The sequence below is a fragment of the Hypanus sabinus genome, chromosome 18 (genome assembly GCF_030144855.1).
Source record: "Hypanus sabinus isolate sHypSab1 chromosome 18, sHypSab1.hap1, whole genome shotgun sequence".
Classification (NCBI taxonomy): domain Eukaryota; kingdom Metazoa; phylum Chordata; class Chondrichthyes; order Myliobatiformes; family Dasyatidae; genus Hypanus; species Hypanus sabinus.
In genome coordinates this window covers 43,975,487-43,992,959 of record NC_082723.1, presented here as the reverse complement: position 1 = coordinate 43,992,959, position 17,473 = coordinate 43,975,487, and the positions used below count along the sequence as shown (strand labels likewise).

At 40.8% G+C, this 17,473-nt stretch overlaps 1 protein-coding gene and 1 long non-coding RNA gene across 4 annotated transcripts in view; one reads left to right on the top strand and one right to left on the bottom strand.

The window, feature by feature from the left end:
- LOC132407564 (astrotactin-2-like) overlaps positions 1-17,473 on the top strand; it is a 1,730,264-nt gene that overhangs the window by 353,139 nt on the left and 1,359,652 nt on the right. The gene's annotated exons all lie outside the window — the stretch shown is intronic.
- Positions 11,258-12,624, bottom strand: LOC132377510 (uncharacterized). Its single transcript, XR_009506663.1, has 3 exons — positions 12,401-12,624; positions 11,945-12,001; positions 11,258-11,849 (listed from the first exon to the last, which is right to left on the bottom strand). It is a non-coding gene; the product is annotated as an uncharacterized LOC132377510 (long non-coding RNA).

Sequence of the window (17,473 nt, the reverse complement as noted above, 5' to 3'; positions counted from 1 at the left end):
AGTTTGTGTCGATATATAGCTCTCTTTCTGATACTACCTGTGTATAAGCACCTGTGTTTACTCCAGAGCCACATATAACTGTTGGAAGAACACAAATGACCAGGCAATGTCTGTGCAAGGATATTTGATCTTTTGGATCAAGACCCATATTCTGGATTGAACGCTGGGTGAAGACTCCTCATCTGTCGTGAAGAATAGTCTCAGCCTTAAATATCAACTCATTTTCCTCCATATATGCTCAGTGGCCTCTTTACTAGTACTTCCTGGACCTAATAAGGTGGCCACTGAGAGTATGTTCACGGTTTTCTGCTGATCTAGCCCACCTACTTCAAGGTTTGACATGTTGTGCATTCAGAGAGTTGTAATGTGTGGTTATTTGAGTTACTGCCATCTTCCTGTCAACTTGAATCAGTCTGGCCATTCTTCTCTGACCTCTTTCATTAACAAGGCATTTTCACCCAAACTTTTACTGCTCCCTTGATATGTTTAGTTTGTCGTACCATTCCCTTATTCCATGTAAACTCTAGAACATTTCAGGAGATCAGCAGTTTCTGAAATATGCAAACCACCTGGCTTGTCATCAACAATTATTCCACAGTCAAAGTCATTTAGATCACATTTCTTTCAAATTCTGATCTTTAGTCTGAACAAACAACTGAACCTCTTGACCATGTCTGCATGCTTTTACACATTGAGCTGCTGCTACATGATTGGCTGATTAAATATTTCCATTATAAGTAGTTGTACAGGTGCACCTAATAAAGTGGCTGCTGAGTGCATGTTGCCTGATCCAGTGAGGTTCTCCGGCGCTTTCTTTGCTTCTGTAGATTCCAGCATCAATTGTGTCTTCACTCCAACATTGTCCTAAGGTTGGCAGGAGATCTTTTGTAAAGATACAGAGGAAACACATTACATAACGGGAAATTCAGGTTTACCGTTCTATAGGTGTATACAGGTCATGTGGCAGAGATGGTGGAAGAGTTTCTGATACTTCATGAACAATTGAATAGATTAACAATGGAATAACAATGTTTGTAATTGGATAACTAAGTGGTGAAAAGCTCTATAATGTTAAGCAATTGCAAATAATTAGAAAAGCAAACATCGCATTATTTATTGCAAAGGGAATTGAATGCAAATGAACGGTGATTATGCTTCAGTTAAATCGGGCAATTCTGAAACTAAATCTGAAATGGCATTTACAATATTACACTCCTTAATTAATGAAGGAATTTGTTGCAGTTCAGAGAATGTTCACTGGATTAACATCTGGAATGGCCAGGTTGCCAATTTTAGGAAAAATCATGCTGGTCAAGTTTGTATCCACTGAAGTTTAGAAGAATGAGAGGGGACTTGATTAAATGATGTAAGATCCTGAGGACAGAATGGATATGGAGATGATACTTCCTGTTGTGGGAGTATCAGGAAACTAGTGGTTTTGGTTTTAAAATAAAAGGACCCATTTAAAAAAGAAACATAGTGATTTTCTTTCTTTGCGGGTTGTGCATCTTTGGAACTCTCTTCCACAAAGGGAGGTGAAAGCAGGTTTTTAAAAAAGTTTTTAATGCAGAATTAGCTGAGTATTATAATCAAGAAGTCAGAAGGTTAAAATAGGTAGATGGGAATGCAGAGTTAAAGTTATAATCATCTTAGCTTTGAAAAGGGAAGGACTTGTATACTGCTGCTCTGACTCAATATGTTCTTTTGACAATTATAGTCTTGTTAATTAAAAGGTGATTTCTATTGAAAGTTTACACTCATTCCTGGTGACACAAGGAATGTATTCAGCCCACTGATCTTTTTCCCTTGAGTACAAACCTTGCCATCTTTCAAAGACAGCATCCAGTCTTTATTAACTGGGCTCAGGGCTTTGGCTTTAACCAATCTTCCTGGCTCTTGGTTCCAGCTGCTGATCACCCTTTGTCTCAAGAATTGCTTCCTGACTCTCTGAAAAGCCTTTTGAAAAATCTTGTGCTGTTCAATCAGAAATTGAATTAGTCATTATTATTGCTGCTTAACTTTTAAATCTGCACTTAATATATTCTTGGAGATGTGACAAGAAGCTGTGCACTTGAATGTTATTACATAATGAAAAGACAATTTTCAAGAAATTTGCAAACTAGTTTACCAAATTTGGTTCACATTAACTCATTTATGTGAACAGCAACAGGAAATTGCTGGAGATTATCAGTATCATTGTGCTGAAATAGATGCCTTCACCAATTTCAATGATATTGTGTTTGTTGGAACTGGATTCAGAAAGTCAGAAACACCTGGCCTCTTCTCTGGCCGCTAATCAACTGTTGATTTCAGTTGAGTGCCAAATAAACAAAGCTGTAATGATTCCTTGAAAAGAGCTAATGATTACAGTGAGAATCTTGTACCCGAGAATTAATTATTGGAATTAACATTATTCTGTACAAGTGCTTTGATACTGCAGTGTTTATTGGTTACAATGAGATATGTTTGTGGGCTACCTGTGTTTGACATCAGTCTGAAAGTGAAATATCCATTTTGTACTGAAGGCCCTATCCAAACCACCATGTAAAGCAACTGGTGTTTGTGTCCTCTTTAAATTAGAAAGATTAGCTTTATTTGTTATATGAACATGTAAACATGCTGTGAAAGGAATTCTTTCCATCAATGGCCAACACAGTCCCAGGTGTACTGGGGATTAATCCACAAGTGTCCCAGTGCTTCCAGCACAAACATAACATACCCAAAATTTACTAACCTTAACTTGTACTACTTTGAGACGTGGGAGGAAACTGAAACCATGCGGCCATGAGGAAAACGTACAAACTCCTTACAGACAGTGGTGGGAATTGAACGCCGATCTTACATCTAGTGTTGTAATGCATTGTGATACCACTATGCTACCATGGGAGAATTAATTTTACTTGTTGACTTCTTGTATGGGAATCTCATCAGTCTAACCCCCTGTTTCTCCTTTATTGTTTTTCAGTTGGCCATCAATTCTCCTTTGATACTTTCTTCTGCTTCCCCAAATGAAGCTGTCTGTAGGAGCCATCTTATCTACTTTTTGATTGTATTGTATTTTGTGTTGCACATTTATTATGGGTACTTTGTCACGTGGGTTGGGGTGTGGTAGAAGCAAATGAGTATTGTTACACATCCACACTTTGTCTTAGGCTACATCCATACTACGCCAGATAAATCCATAACCAAAGCTTGTTCTCTTTGTTTTCACTCTCCGTCCACACTAAAATGGTGTATTTGTCCCCCGAAACCGGAGCTTTTCAGAAACGTTGTCCAGGATGTGTAATCTTGAAAACATTGCTTGGGCAGATCAGTGTGGACGGGGTAATCAGAGACTTCTGAAAACGCTGTCAGATGGCAGCGTGCCATTTCATTGTTTTCTTGAACGCAAACTAACAATTTCAGAATAGATGGCAATGAGACTGAAACCAGAAGAGTTAGAAATACTTTGACCCATAACTTACTGAATAAATAAGTATACTCACTTTGCCCTATTTTCTTTCCTTGCTTGTATGAAGGTGGTTTACCTTTTTATACAAGTACTTCTCTGACAATAGATGTCTTCAACCTGAGCCTGAGTCTCCAGAGGGTTCCTGTGCTGTGGAAGACATCCTGCCTCATTCCTGTACCAAAGACGCCAAGCCCCAGTGGCTCCAATGACGACAGACCGGTGGTATCGACTTCCCACATCATGAAGACCCTGGAGAGACTTGTTCTAGAGCAGCTCTGGCCTAAGGTTAGGCCACACTTAGACCCCCTCATGTTCATCTATCAGCTCAAAGTAGGAGATGAGGATGCCATTGTCTATCTGCTGAACTGTGTCTACGCCCATCTGGACAAGCCGGCAAGCACTGTGAGGGTCATGTATTTTGACTTCTCCAGTGCGTTCAACACTATCCGCCCTGCTCTGCTGGGTGAGAAGCTGACAGTGATGCAGCTGGATGCTTCCCTGGTGTCATGGATTATTGATTACCTGACTGGCAGACCACAGTACGTGCGCTTGCAACACTGTGTGTCAGACAGAGTAGTCAGCAGCACTGGGGCTCCACAGGGGACTGTCCTGTCTCCCTTTCTCTTCACTATCTACACCTCAGACTTCAACTACTGCACAGAGTCTTGCCATTTTCAGAAGTTTTCTGATGACTCTGCCATAGTCGGATGCATCAGCAAGGGAGATGAGGCAGAGTACAGGGCTACGGTGGGAAACTTTGTCACATGATGTGAGCAGAATCATCTGCAGCTTAATGTGAAAAAGACTAAGGAGCTGGTGGTGGACCTGAGGAGGGCTAAGGCACCGGTGACCCCTGTTTCCATCCAAGGGGTCAGTGTGGACATGGTGGAGGATTACAAGTACCTGGGGATATGAATTGACAATAAACTGGACTGGTCAAAGAACACTGAGGCTGTCTACAAGAAGGGTCAGAGCCGTCTCTATTTCCTGAGGAGACTGAGGTTCTTTAACATCTGCCGGATGATGCTGAGGATGTTCTACGAGGCTGTGGTGGCCAGTACTATCATGTTTGCTGTTATGTGCTGGGGCAGCAGGCTGAGGGTGGCAGACACCAACAGAATCAACAAACTCAACTGGACTCTCTGACGGTGGTGTCTGAAAAGAGGATGCTGTCCAAGTTGCATGCCATCTTGGACAATGACTCCCATGCACTCCATAATGTACTGGTTAGGCACAGAGACTCATTCAGCCAGAGACTCATTCCACCGAGATGTAACACTGAGCGTCATAGGAAGTCATTCCTGCCTGTGGCCATCAAACTTTACAGCTCCTCCCTCGGAGTGTCAGACACCCTGAGCCAATAGGCTGGTCCTAGACTTATTTTCACTTGGCATGATTAACTTATTGTTTAATTATTTATGGTTCTATATTGCTATATTTCTTCACTATTCTTGGTTGATGTGGCTGTAATGAAACCAAATTTCCCTCGGGATCAATAAAGTATGTCTATCTGTCTGTCTGTCCTTCTGTAATAGCCTAATATAACCTTGTATTGAAATACAAGATAACACTGATACAGACATGTTTTATACACTTAACAAGGTGCTTTATTAATGCAACAGAGTTAGTTAGTTTTTCAATGTTCGTCATCAGCTGGGTCATACTGTCCGTGAACTCCCTGTCAGTTGCCTCCATACGTTCCGGTATTTGTTGTTTTTTTTCACTTTTACGTCCCCCTGCTTGACAGCCAACAGCTGCCCATCATTTAAGTTTTTCTAGTCCGTAACTGAACAAACACTCACTGTCTTTCACAGTGAGATTCAACACCAAAAATGTTGTTTGTTTTCCGTTGCTGTGTCCTGCGCATGCACAGTAGGAGGAGATTCGTTGAAATATCCATTTCAATGTGGGCAGAGATATTTTTAAAAATGCCTAGTGTGGACACCTATAATTTTTACACGAAACCAGCGTTTTCAAAATTATCCGGTCTAGTGTGGACGTAGCCTTAGTTGAAAGGGAGAGAGCTGGGGTTAATACTTCTATTAACTGCTTAATACCTCTAATTTGCATACTAATTACACTTATTTTTTTAATATCTCTAAGGGAGTTTTGTTAATTTTTTATCGCTATATAAGATTGTTCATCTTTGTTGGTCTCATGATAAAAGATCAATCGTACTTTTTTTGACTTGAAACTTAATTATTTGAATTCGCATCATACAACGCCAATTCACGTACTCAGTCTGTCAGCGGTTTTGGTTTGTTGTTGAATAACTGCTACCCAGTCATTTACAGAGTCAGACGACCTTTCTTTAGGATTTGAGTGGAAACAGGAATATCAGAGATGACATCCAGTAAGTGACATAAAGCACATACAAACTCCACGGCACTCAAAGTCAGGATCAAGCCCAGCACCTGGAGCCAGGAGGCAAGAACACTGACCATTGTGCCACTATGCGGCCAACAAGCCACTTCTACAGAATAGCGGAACTTATAGCACAGAAAAATTCCACACAACTTAGTGGGTTTAAGTTCACAGAAACTCCTCTTGCGCTATCTCATTTTACCCTCTTGAGATAAGTTCATATTCTTATGCCCTTTTCTGCTCATCGTTCCTTCCTGAAAACGTGTTTGTCATTTGCTTCCACTGTATTCTTTGGTAATTCCTTCCACACCCAAAACACTCGCTGGGTAAATAAACATCTCTTGAACTTGTTATTGGACGTATTTTCTCATTCACATTTGTTTAGTGAGACAACGTGTCATATTATAGGCTCAGTAATGAGCTTCATTATTAGCATCCCTTGCTCCTATGATAATCTCAACCCTAATAAAACCAAACATTATCTTCAAAAGCAGCATATGGCTTAAATTCTTCTAGGGCACTTCCTACATAGACTACTTGATTAAAGTTCTTGAACTGCAGCAAAATAGTTCAAAATGGTTGAAGCAGAAAACACTTATACTGACGTTAACTCTGCCACCAAATGAACACCTTGTAGGAAGCTTCTTGCCACTTTATTGTTATGCACACAGGGATTGACACAACTCCCAATTGGAAAGAATGCAAATTTTCTAATTTAAAAACAGAAAGTGCCAGAAGTCACCTAGCAAGTCAGACAGAATCTGTGGAAAGAGGACCAGGGAGTTCACATTTCAGGGGATATGGAGACTTCGTCAGAATTTCCCGAGTTAAACCAATTATTTCTTACTCTGAAATTCCTTTGTTAGTAACGTATCAACCTATTGAGCTTTTGTCAATTTCAGTCTAATCTATGGTTAAGCAGGGAAGATTTATTTAATTTGTTAGCACTAGAGCAATAGACTGTATTTAATATGTAAGGAGGTATTTAATTAACATGAGACTTGTTCATGCCTGACATCTTTTTCTGATATATTCTAAGCTCCCTTTGTGTTCTGGGTGCAGCGCTTTCACCCACAACCTTCCGTCACTGCTGAGGAGGAGTTGGGGATGGTCGATGCCTTCAGACACGTGGTGTGCCCTTGCTGTTTACTGATTCGGTTGATCATTGCCTCGGTTTTATCAACAGGTTTCTCCAATACCTGTTGGCTTATAAAGGACTCATTCCTATCTAAATTCAGAAACAGATGAATCAATCCAATGGTTTGATATGATATTTTATATCTAAAATTGACTTCCTCCCAATGTGTTTTCACTTCTCCAGTGCGTTCAACACTATCTGCCCTGTTCTGCTGGGTGAGAAGCTGACAGTGATACAGGTGGATGCTTCCCTGGTGTCATGGATTATTGATTACCTGACTGGCAGACCACAGTACGTGCGCTTGCAACACTGTGTGTCAGACAGAGTGGTCAACAGCACTGGGACTCCACAGGGGACTGTACTATCTCCCTTTCTCTTCACCATCTACACCTCAGGCTTCAACTATTGCACAGAGTCTTGCCATCTTCAGAAGTTTTCTGATGACTCTGCCATAGTTGGATGCATCAGCAAGGGAGATGAGGCAGAGTACAGGGCTACAGTGGGAAACTTTGTCACATGATGTGAGCAGAATCATCTGCAGCTTAATCTGAGAAAGACTAAGGAGCTGGTGGTGGACCTGAGGAGGGCTAAGGCACCAATGACCCTGGTGGAAGATTACAAATACCTGGGGATATGAATTGACAATAAACTGGACTGGTCAAAGCTGTTTTCAAGAAGGGTCAGAGCTGTCTCTATTTCCTGAGGAGACTGAGGTCCTTCAACATCTGCGGGACAATGCTGAGGATGTTCTACGAGTCTGTGGTGGCCAGTGCTATCATGTTTGCTGTTATGTGCTGGGGCAGCAGACTGAGGGTAGCAGACTCCAACAGAATCAACAAACTCATTCGTAAGTCCAGTGATGTTGTGGGGATGGAACTGGACTCTCTGACGGTGGTGTCTGAAAAGAGGATGCTGTCCAAGTTGCATGCCATCTTGGACAATGCCTCCCATCCACTCCATAATGTACTGGTTAGGCACAGGAGTACATTCAGCCAGAGACTCATTCCACTGAGATGTAACACTGAGCGTCATAGGAAGTCATTCCTGCCTGTGGCCATCAAACTTTACAACTCCTTCCTCGGAGTATCAGACACCCTGAGCCAATAGGCTGGTCCTGGACTTATTTCCACTTGGCATGATTAACTTATTATTATTTAATTATTCATGGTTTTATATTGCTATATTTCTACACTATTCTTGTTTGGCGCAGCTGTAACGAAACCCAATTTCCCTCGGGATCAATAAAGTATGTCTGTCTGTCTGTCCTTGAACTTTAAATGCCATGTTCATTTCTCTGTTAACCACTTGTGTCTTTCACTTTAACAAATCAGGTTTTTGTTGTGGACATAAATACCCATTGTATAAATACCATCAAAAAACAGCTTTACAATGCGTTACAGCCATGACAACTTACAGTAAATTACTTGAACTTAAATTAACATAAATTATACACAACATAAACAATATAATTAGCACAAATTTATGGAAAGATAGTCTGAGGTAGAAGTATGGCTTTTCAGGTTGGTTCAAGAGCCCGATAGCTATAGGGGGAAGCTTTAGTTAACTTTGAGATGTGGGCCTTCAGGCTCCTGCACGTTGTTTCATTTTTACTGCTTGCTGCCAGTGTTAGATCTATCATTTCTTGCACTTCATTGACTGCTTCATGCCATCTTGACACTCAGTAGCATGCTCTGCCCCATCAGGTTCAACAACATGCACCACCATAAGAACTTGCCACTGGATTTGACTTCCACAGCCTCCCATAGCAGATCCTGGATCTTGATCTGCAATAACACATTTACTGCAATAATCGAGCTGCTGGGGAGGGGTTGTGACAGCCAATCCTGCCTTAGATTGATTTTCTAATCACCAGCTACACGTGTTGCTTCACAAACTTCCATGTCAATGAGGGTCCATGCAAGCACATGTATGAGGTCTGGCTACTCCTCCTTAGTTAAGTCACCTGGCCATATTATCATTGGTCACTTGTTTAACTGTTTCTGAATTGGGCAGGCAATGTTAGAGCAGTGAGACAAACCAATCTCTAGTTTTGCCACAGACCAAACAGAAATGCATGGTCAAAATGCATTTTGACCCCTGACCAAATTCTGTGATGTCCACTGGAGTTGTACCTGGTCACTTAGTCTGTGGCAAATAACCTGCATAATAAGGAAATAAAATGAAGACTCCTTTTTTTTTGTCCTTGAAGTGCATCATTATGTGTTGCATTAGTGGTATTAGTGAGTTTCAATAGTCATTTAGAGAGACTATAAACAGATAGTCTTTCCATCTCATGGAAGAAGGAATATTTCTTTCCGTTCACCTTATCCTTTTTAATCTTGGAACCTTTTGCAAAATCAAGAACGTAGGAGTTGGAAGGGTAAAACTGCTGCCACATCTCATAGACTTAAGAGATAGATAGCACAGAACTAGGCCCCTGAGGCGAAAGCTCCAGGCTGACCATCAAGCACCTGATTTTACCCTAATCCTACCTTAACCCTATGTGTAGCTGGAAAGAAGGGCCATTTTTGACTTGCCTTGACACGAGTGTTCAAGCTGGTGCCAAGCTACGCCCTCCACTGAGGGGTAATTAAAGGATCAGAGGACAGGAATTAGAGGTCTTAAGTCTCTACTCCATGTTTGAAGGATGGCAACGCATACGTGGTATACCTGCAGACTGGGCTAGGATGCCCAGCTAACAGATCAGTGTTGACGAAGGCTGGTGGCTCACTTAGGGTCTGTCTGCGTGTTGTCGGGTTCCAGGGTTTCAGCTCCATGCGGGGAAAAGAATGAGGTCCCTGGCTCCCTTTGTTTGCAGATCGCTGAGACTGGTGTTCAGAGATTACGGATCCTGCTGAAGATTGAGGCCCGAGGGTTGAATCAGAGGTCTAGAAGTTGAGCTCAGTCTGCCAGAGCTCCAGGTCTGTGAGCCTCTGTGAGCCTACTGAGGTTGTCTAAGGCCTAATGCCTGTGTATCCATGTCCAAATCCAGAAGCACTGGAGGCCGAAGAACATGGACAGTCTTGGTGTTAGAGGATTGTGTAGGTGTGGAGGTGGGAGGGAGGAACAGGGCTTGCTTTGCTGCTGTTGTTTTATTGTTTGTTGTGTTCTGTGTTGATCTCCACTGTGCACATGCTAGGCTGGTGTTAGAATGCATGATGACACTTGCGTGTTTCCCCCAGTGTACCCTTGGATGGGTGAGTTGTTGACTCTATATGTTCAAAGTATACATGATAAGCACATTTACGAGTTCAATCTTGACCTTGACGGCCAAGCAACTTGGCCAGCTGCATGTTTTTCAGAATGTGGGAGAGAACCAAGGTCACGGTGAGGATGCATAAACAGCATCTAAGGTCAGGACTGAACCCAGGCCACTGGAGCTATGAGGCGACGTCTACTCTCTCTGCCTCTGTGCTGCCCTTCCATTGAGGAAACCTTTGCTTCCTAATGGTAAATAAGGTTTGCACAGTTGCAGACAAAATATAAATTAATTGCTGTTTGCTGATTATGCTTTACAAATGCATTCATTCCTTTTGATAATTCTTTTGATATTGGTGTGTGTAGTTCTGAGGTATTTTGTTCTCCCTCTTCCTCTCACCCTATCACCTTCCCTCCCCCCACTCCTTCACTCACCTCCCCTACATACCCTCGCCCCTCTCTCTTTCAACTCGGGTAGCTGAATAGACTAAAACAACACTGAGGAGGAGAGATTAATGGCATTCGGAGTTGAAAGTGTCCTGCTTCTATCATTTTCACTTGGTTAACATCACTGAATATTTATCAAACAAGAAACTACATGTGGCCATTTTTGCTTTGATACGAACCATATCTGTCGCTGAAACCAACACAATTAATTTTCTAAGAATAGGAAAAATGAAATAAAAAGGATAGCAATTCTGTAAATTATTATTTCCATACATCTGCTTTTTTGAAAGGTTCCTCCTGATCAAATCTAAAAAAAAGACAATGTAGTTCAATAACTAAAAACCTCTAATTAGATTTTGTAATGTTGATGTTAGATTTATTTTTAAAAAATGTTTCTGGACAAAACAAACAAGTTGGAAGTGGAAGTTAATCAATCGTTTACACCGTACTCTCTTCTCTAATTGAAGGGTAAAGGTACATTTATTATCAAAGTATGTATGCAGTATACAACTTTGAAATTCATCTTCTCCAGACAGCCAAGAAACAAAGAAGACCATGGAGGCCGTTCAAAGAAAAACATCAACCCCTCTCCCATGCTCAAAAATAACAACTCATGCAACAAGAACATCAAACCCCAAACTCCAACCTCCCCCCAAAAAAAATCAAATTGCTAATCTTTAATTTGTGAATAATATAATGTTTCCATTGCAAGCAAGGCTTTCATTTGTGACTTTATCCATGTATGCTGTTACCTGACTAGGCAAAGAAACATTGAGTCAATATCATTGTAGTAATGCCAAACACTGGCTGGTGGTGCAGTGACATTAGTGCCGGAGTCCGGAGCGAAGGTTCCCGAGTTTGAATCCAGTTGGGCCACTCCCAGTCATGCTTTCCATCCATTCCGGGTTGAGTGTTGAGCTTGCAACTCGGCCTCGTAAAAAAAAACTGTGCTGTGAGAAGGACGTGGGGGACCACTCACAGAATCTTTCCTCCAAGCCAAACACTTGAAAAAATAAACAGTTGCCGAGGCTCTGGCAGAGTATGGCACACACAATTCCAAACAACTGATATTCATGGCATAACTTCAATCTCAATATATTCCAAATAACAAAGCACTTCATTTTGAATCTCACTTGAGTCCTTAAGCACCTACAAAAGGATAAACTTGTGTTGTTGAAAGAACCATTTTTCAAAAGAACTGTCAAGTTGAGAGGCCAGTCTGTTGGAGGAACGCAGTTGGTTGAGCATCATCTGTGAGAGGAAAGGAGTTGCCGACATTTTAGATCAAAACCCTGCATCAGGACTAGTTGAATTGAGACTTTGTGGATGGGTTGAACTATACTCACTGTGAAGTTACTCTTCACTGAAGGGTTTAAAGCCAAGCTTATAAGGAAATAATATAACTAGAAAAATTGACAAAAAAGAAAGGTACAGATGGATTATGAAATTGACATTATATTTTTCAATATTCTCTAAGACTGTATGTGATGAAAAACTTCACAGGGGAAAGGAATCAAAATAAACCATATTTACCACCAAAATTTTGATTTCAAGTGACATGCAGCTACCAATATGATTATGTTAGCCCCAGACACTGACCTCCCCAATGTGGACTCAGAACAATCAAAGTCTAGAGTTTAGTGAGCAATTCTCAATCTGACAAATTACAAAATGATGTATTTAATCAATCAGGTTAACAGGTGTCTTATGTATTTGTGAAGCAAAACATCTCTCTTCGGCTGTCCATCGATTTTCAATGATGACTGAGGCCTGGGCAAGGTTGTATGGAAGACTGCACTTACCCAGGCTGCAGGTCTCCCCTCTGCACACCACCGATGTTGTCCAAGGGAAGGGCATTAGGACCCATACAACTTGGCACCGGTGTAGTCACAGAGCAATGTGTTGTTAAGTGCCTTGCTCAAGGACATGACACTAAGGCTCGAACTAGCGACCTTCAGATCACTACACCGACGCCTTATCCACTTGGCCACGCAGCACGAAGCAAATCATGGATAATATTGAAAACACTCATCAGGTCAATCAGCATCTGTGGAGAGGGTTCACAAATGTACTTTTGGTTATTGATCTTGTATCAGTGAATGATGGGATTAAAAGCACGGCAGTACCATGGTGGCTGTGATCATTCTTCTAATGGTTTGGGCAGACCACAACAGAAAAGAAGCTTGTTATATTTTGTATTGCAATTTGATAGCTAGTTGATGATATTTGGTTGATTAAGTAAATAGCTTTAGGCCCTCAAGTATATTTAGGTTTAGGGTAAGTATTACATTTTCTAACTTCAAAACATTAAACTAATTGAAAGGAAGACACAGGAGGCTGAAATGCGGGTCTAACTTTGAGTGTACTTTAAGCGAGGGACACCATGTACTGAGTGGTAGTGTGATAACATATGGAATTCACATATTTATAGATAAAACCCATAATGAGTTGTTTAAACAAACAAGAATGTCTAATCAAACAGAATATATGTGATATTTTTCAAATATTATTGAAATATTAAATACACAACAGTAAGGGCTTCAAGTTTTGCTTATTGACTGCACCCCAGTTCACTGATTCTGTAGTGAAGAATTGTTCTGCTCTGTGAAAACGTAATTCAATAACGTCCACTATTTACATTACAAGTTGAAATCCAGAAGCACAATAGTCATTTCATATGCCATATTTTAATGGATATTGGTGCTGTCAATTGGATTTCATTCTTTGTATCAAGGCTGTACACCGAAAGTAGGATTATGTGTAGCCAAGCAACACGCACAAAGTTCTGGAGGAACTCAGCAGGCCAGGCAACAGGATCTCAGCCCAAAATGTCGACAGTACTCTTTTCCATAGATGCTGCCTGACCTGCTGAGTTGCTCCAGCATTTTGTTTGTGTTGCTTGGATTTCCACCATCTACAGATTTTCTCTTCTCTGGGTAGCCAGGATGATTTTCTATACTTAACACAATCAAAGCTCAGTAATATAGCAATATGGAGCAATGTTTGTTGTTGCTATATCCCTTTTTAATGAATGCTGATGTTGCCATTCCTCAGAACAAAATGCCTGGACAGCATTGATCAGTTGATAGCAAAAGTAGGTTTACAAAGCCTGAATACTACAGCAGGAAGGAGTGTGAACAGGGAGTTAGAAATTCCAAAGAGATAACTTTTGAAACCAACAAACATTGATCTGCAGTTTCAAAAATGTTACCAGTCTACAAGAACAAATACTGCTCTCTGGTTTTGTGATCTGCTGTAGGATGTATGGCACCGTGCATTTGTAAGGAAGAGAAAAAAGATAAGCACATCTCTGTTTGAAAAGGAACGCTGAATGTTGAAGGCATTGTGGATGGTACATTCCCACAGAGAATTTTGAGACTGAAATTTTTTTATAAAGCTTGACGAATTCTATCTATGTTCAGCATTGCTATATTTTCCCATTTGTACATTCTCATTTTTCTTTTTGAAAAGAAGGAAAATATTGACATTTGTTTTTTTTTGACAGAGATTATCAGGTTATTGCATACCCAGAAATTACATTAATGGACAGTCTCCCATATCCAGCTCTCAATACAAAACAATATTTACTCTTCCCTTTCGAGTCTTGGATCCTTACACTTTCACAGGCACAATTAGCCGAATCATTCACATAAAAGACTGTTTTCACTCAAATAATTATCCCACTATCAGTCTGGAATGTGATGACAAACATACGTTGGTACATCCAATGCATTTACCAATCATTCATTGTCAAACGTTGGAAATGTGATTACTGTCTTTGATAACTCACAAAAATCATCACAAATGACCCTTTGCAGTCAAAAGATGGTGTACAAATCCAACCAATTCCTTTTTGAGGGAGTACATGAGCCAAATCAACACAGGGTTAAGCCTATTTAGCTTGTTTGGCTCACTGCATCTAGCACAGGTTAGAAGATAGAGGCGGGTTAGGATGAATGGTCGAGACAAATCAACGGCTCATCCTTTCGTCTTGCAACACTGCTGGATTATGTTGTTATTCTGTCCCTCTCCAAACAGTTCACCATCCCTAGCATTATATTTTACTTCCAAATGTGCTCTCAAAATTATACTGTCTCTCCACTCATTTTTCCATTGATTTTCGTTAATCACTGTTAACTTTGTTTTATATCCATTTTCCCATCTCATTCATTCTCTCTCACCTTGTCCCATCCTTGACCAGTTATTTTCATCACCTGATTTACTCCCTCAAAAATTAAACAAATGATTAGTAAAACAGCTGAACTCGGGTAGGACTAGTGCAAGAAGCAAAGGAAGACGACAGAACAAAATATATGATCATTTTTGTGAACTATCCGAGACAGTAATCATATCTCGAGCACACGCAGAATCAAAAGAAGATGGGTTAGGATAAAAAAAAACATTACACTGTCTTGATCTTTGCACGGTGAGCAGGAGACCACATAGACCCACCTCCTGCACAGTTGGCTAACTGATGTGTCAGACCCCATGCTTTCTGGTGCAAAGAGTCAAGCTTCAATATGAAATTGAAAATCTTCACAAAAAATCACACAAGCCCATGGTGATCTGTTGCTAAGCAACCTGCTGCCTTAAAGTCAGCAGCAAGAAAATGATTCTATTTTTGTGATTTATGTAATTAAGCTAGTTTAAGAGGGAGGCTGGTTGATAAGTGTACTCCCTAAAACAATATTTTTTTTCTTTGAGATTGTCTGGAGTGTGTGCCAAAGTGTATTTTGGTGGTCACACTTACCTAATTAAAAATGGCAAGTCTTTCGAAAATGCTCAACAGATGCTTTGTTTTTAATTGTATCTCAATCAGCAAGACTATTATTTCCTCTCTTCTATCTTTCCTTTGAGACAGATAAGAACTTAAAAGAGTTAAGTCAGGAAAAAGGCACAGTTGTACAACAGTGCTGCTCCCTCACTGCTCCAGTGATTCGGCCGCAAACCCTACTTCTGGCACTATTTGAGTGGAGTTTCCACATCCAGCCAGTGCTAGAAAGGTTTCTTACTGGTGCTCTAGTTTCATTTTGTACAGGTTCATTGGCCACAGTAAACTGCTTGCCGTGAGTAAGTTGCATGTGAATGGAATAAAAAGGGATTTGGGAGAGGGTGCGTGTAAATGGGTGCTTGGTGGTGAATGTGGACTAATAGTCCTGATTCTGTGCTGTATTTCTTTATGGCTCTAGAAAGATTGAGATAGAAAAAAAGAAAGATCAGAATGATGAAAGGATGCAGGACAGAAAGGAGATAGCAGAATGGCAAAGATGACTGCAAGGCAGTAGAGCTCAGTTGCCGAGACAATAAACCAACAATTAAAAAAGACTGCCACAGTCAATCAGTATGTGATAAACTAAAATAGGAAAACAAATAAACTGGCAAGATTCAGAACAGCTGCAGGTTGATGGGAGTAGACAGTTTAAGTGGTCTGGCACAGTTTCGATGGGCTGAAGAACCTGCACTGTGCTGTAATTTTCCATGACTTTACGTAAAGAACAGTTGTGATAACAGTGAAGCTCATGGAAAGTATAATGTTTAACTTATGTAGTCTTATGTGGTCCTGTGCAGGTCTGTAGTCTCGTGCAGTTTTAATGTTGTTTTACATAGTCTAGCAAACACGAGGAAATCTGCAGATGCTGGAAATTCAAACAACAACACACACAAAATGCTGGTAGGACACAGCAGGCCAGGCAGCTGTGTTCTACCAGCATTTTGTTACGTAGTCTAGTGTAGTTTTGTGTTGTTTCATGTAGCACCATGGTCCTGGAGGAACGTTGTTTTATTTTTACTGTGTACTTACTGTACCAGCAGCTTATGGTCGAAATGACAATAAACTTGACTTATGGAACAAAGTGGGGAAAGCTTGGAACAAAATCCATCAGAATGGATGAAAAATCTGCATGCACAGGAGAGGAAATTATTGCAAAGAAGAGATGAGAAAACTTCTTGCACCGTATTGCCAATGCGTGTTGGGAAGAGAGTTGGGAATCCCAAAAGACAGAAGCCAAGTGATAACAGAAATTAACAAAAAATGTGAGCTGAGAGAAAGAAATAAAGATTAAATAAAGAAAATCAAACAGTGGCAGCCATAAATCCAAACAGCTCTTTGTGGTGTAATCTTCAGTGGTCTAACTTTGATCTATTGTGAGCGATCATGATTTCAATCATTCTCTGAAGTCTGAAGCTCTCTGAAGTTTATAGCTTTATATCAGAAACATCATAACCTTCAATTTTTAATTTTGCCATTACTGAAAGCGTTACATCTTGGATGGGCACCAGCTCACCTTCAGAAGCTGGCTCAACACTTTTCCGTTATTCTACTTGACTCTTATGCCCAGTCCACTTGTATCTTTCCTAACTTTTGAAAACCCATCAACCATCATTTCAAGTCCTCCACACGAACCTATTCTCATTACCCGGGCTTTTTGCAGGATCTATATTTCTGTGCCACTGATGCAAATAACACCCTGGCATATGCTTCAGATCTGAATCCTTATTTCCCACATGTCCTTTATTCTATTTCCCTCTCTTTCTTTCCAGTCCTGATGGTCTCCACCTGAAATGTTGAGTGTCCATATCCCTCAACAGATATTGTCTGATTCACTGAGATCCCCCAGCATTTTGTGTGTTGGATCCATGCTGTTTGCTCACTCTAATCTCTTGTGGGGTGGGAGGGTCAGTGTTGGGGGTGGGAATGATCACATCAGGTACTTCCGTCATCGTCAGATGCTTTAGACCATTTGAGGCTCACCAGGAATTGGAACGGCCCATCACAGTGTTGGTGGAAAGTTTGGGTTATGAAGAGAGACTGGGTGTGACTTTGTGTGCCCTGGATCATAGGAACATAGAAAGCTGAGGGGTGGCATTATTGAGGC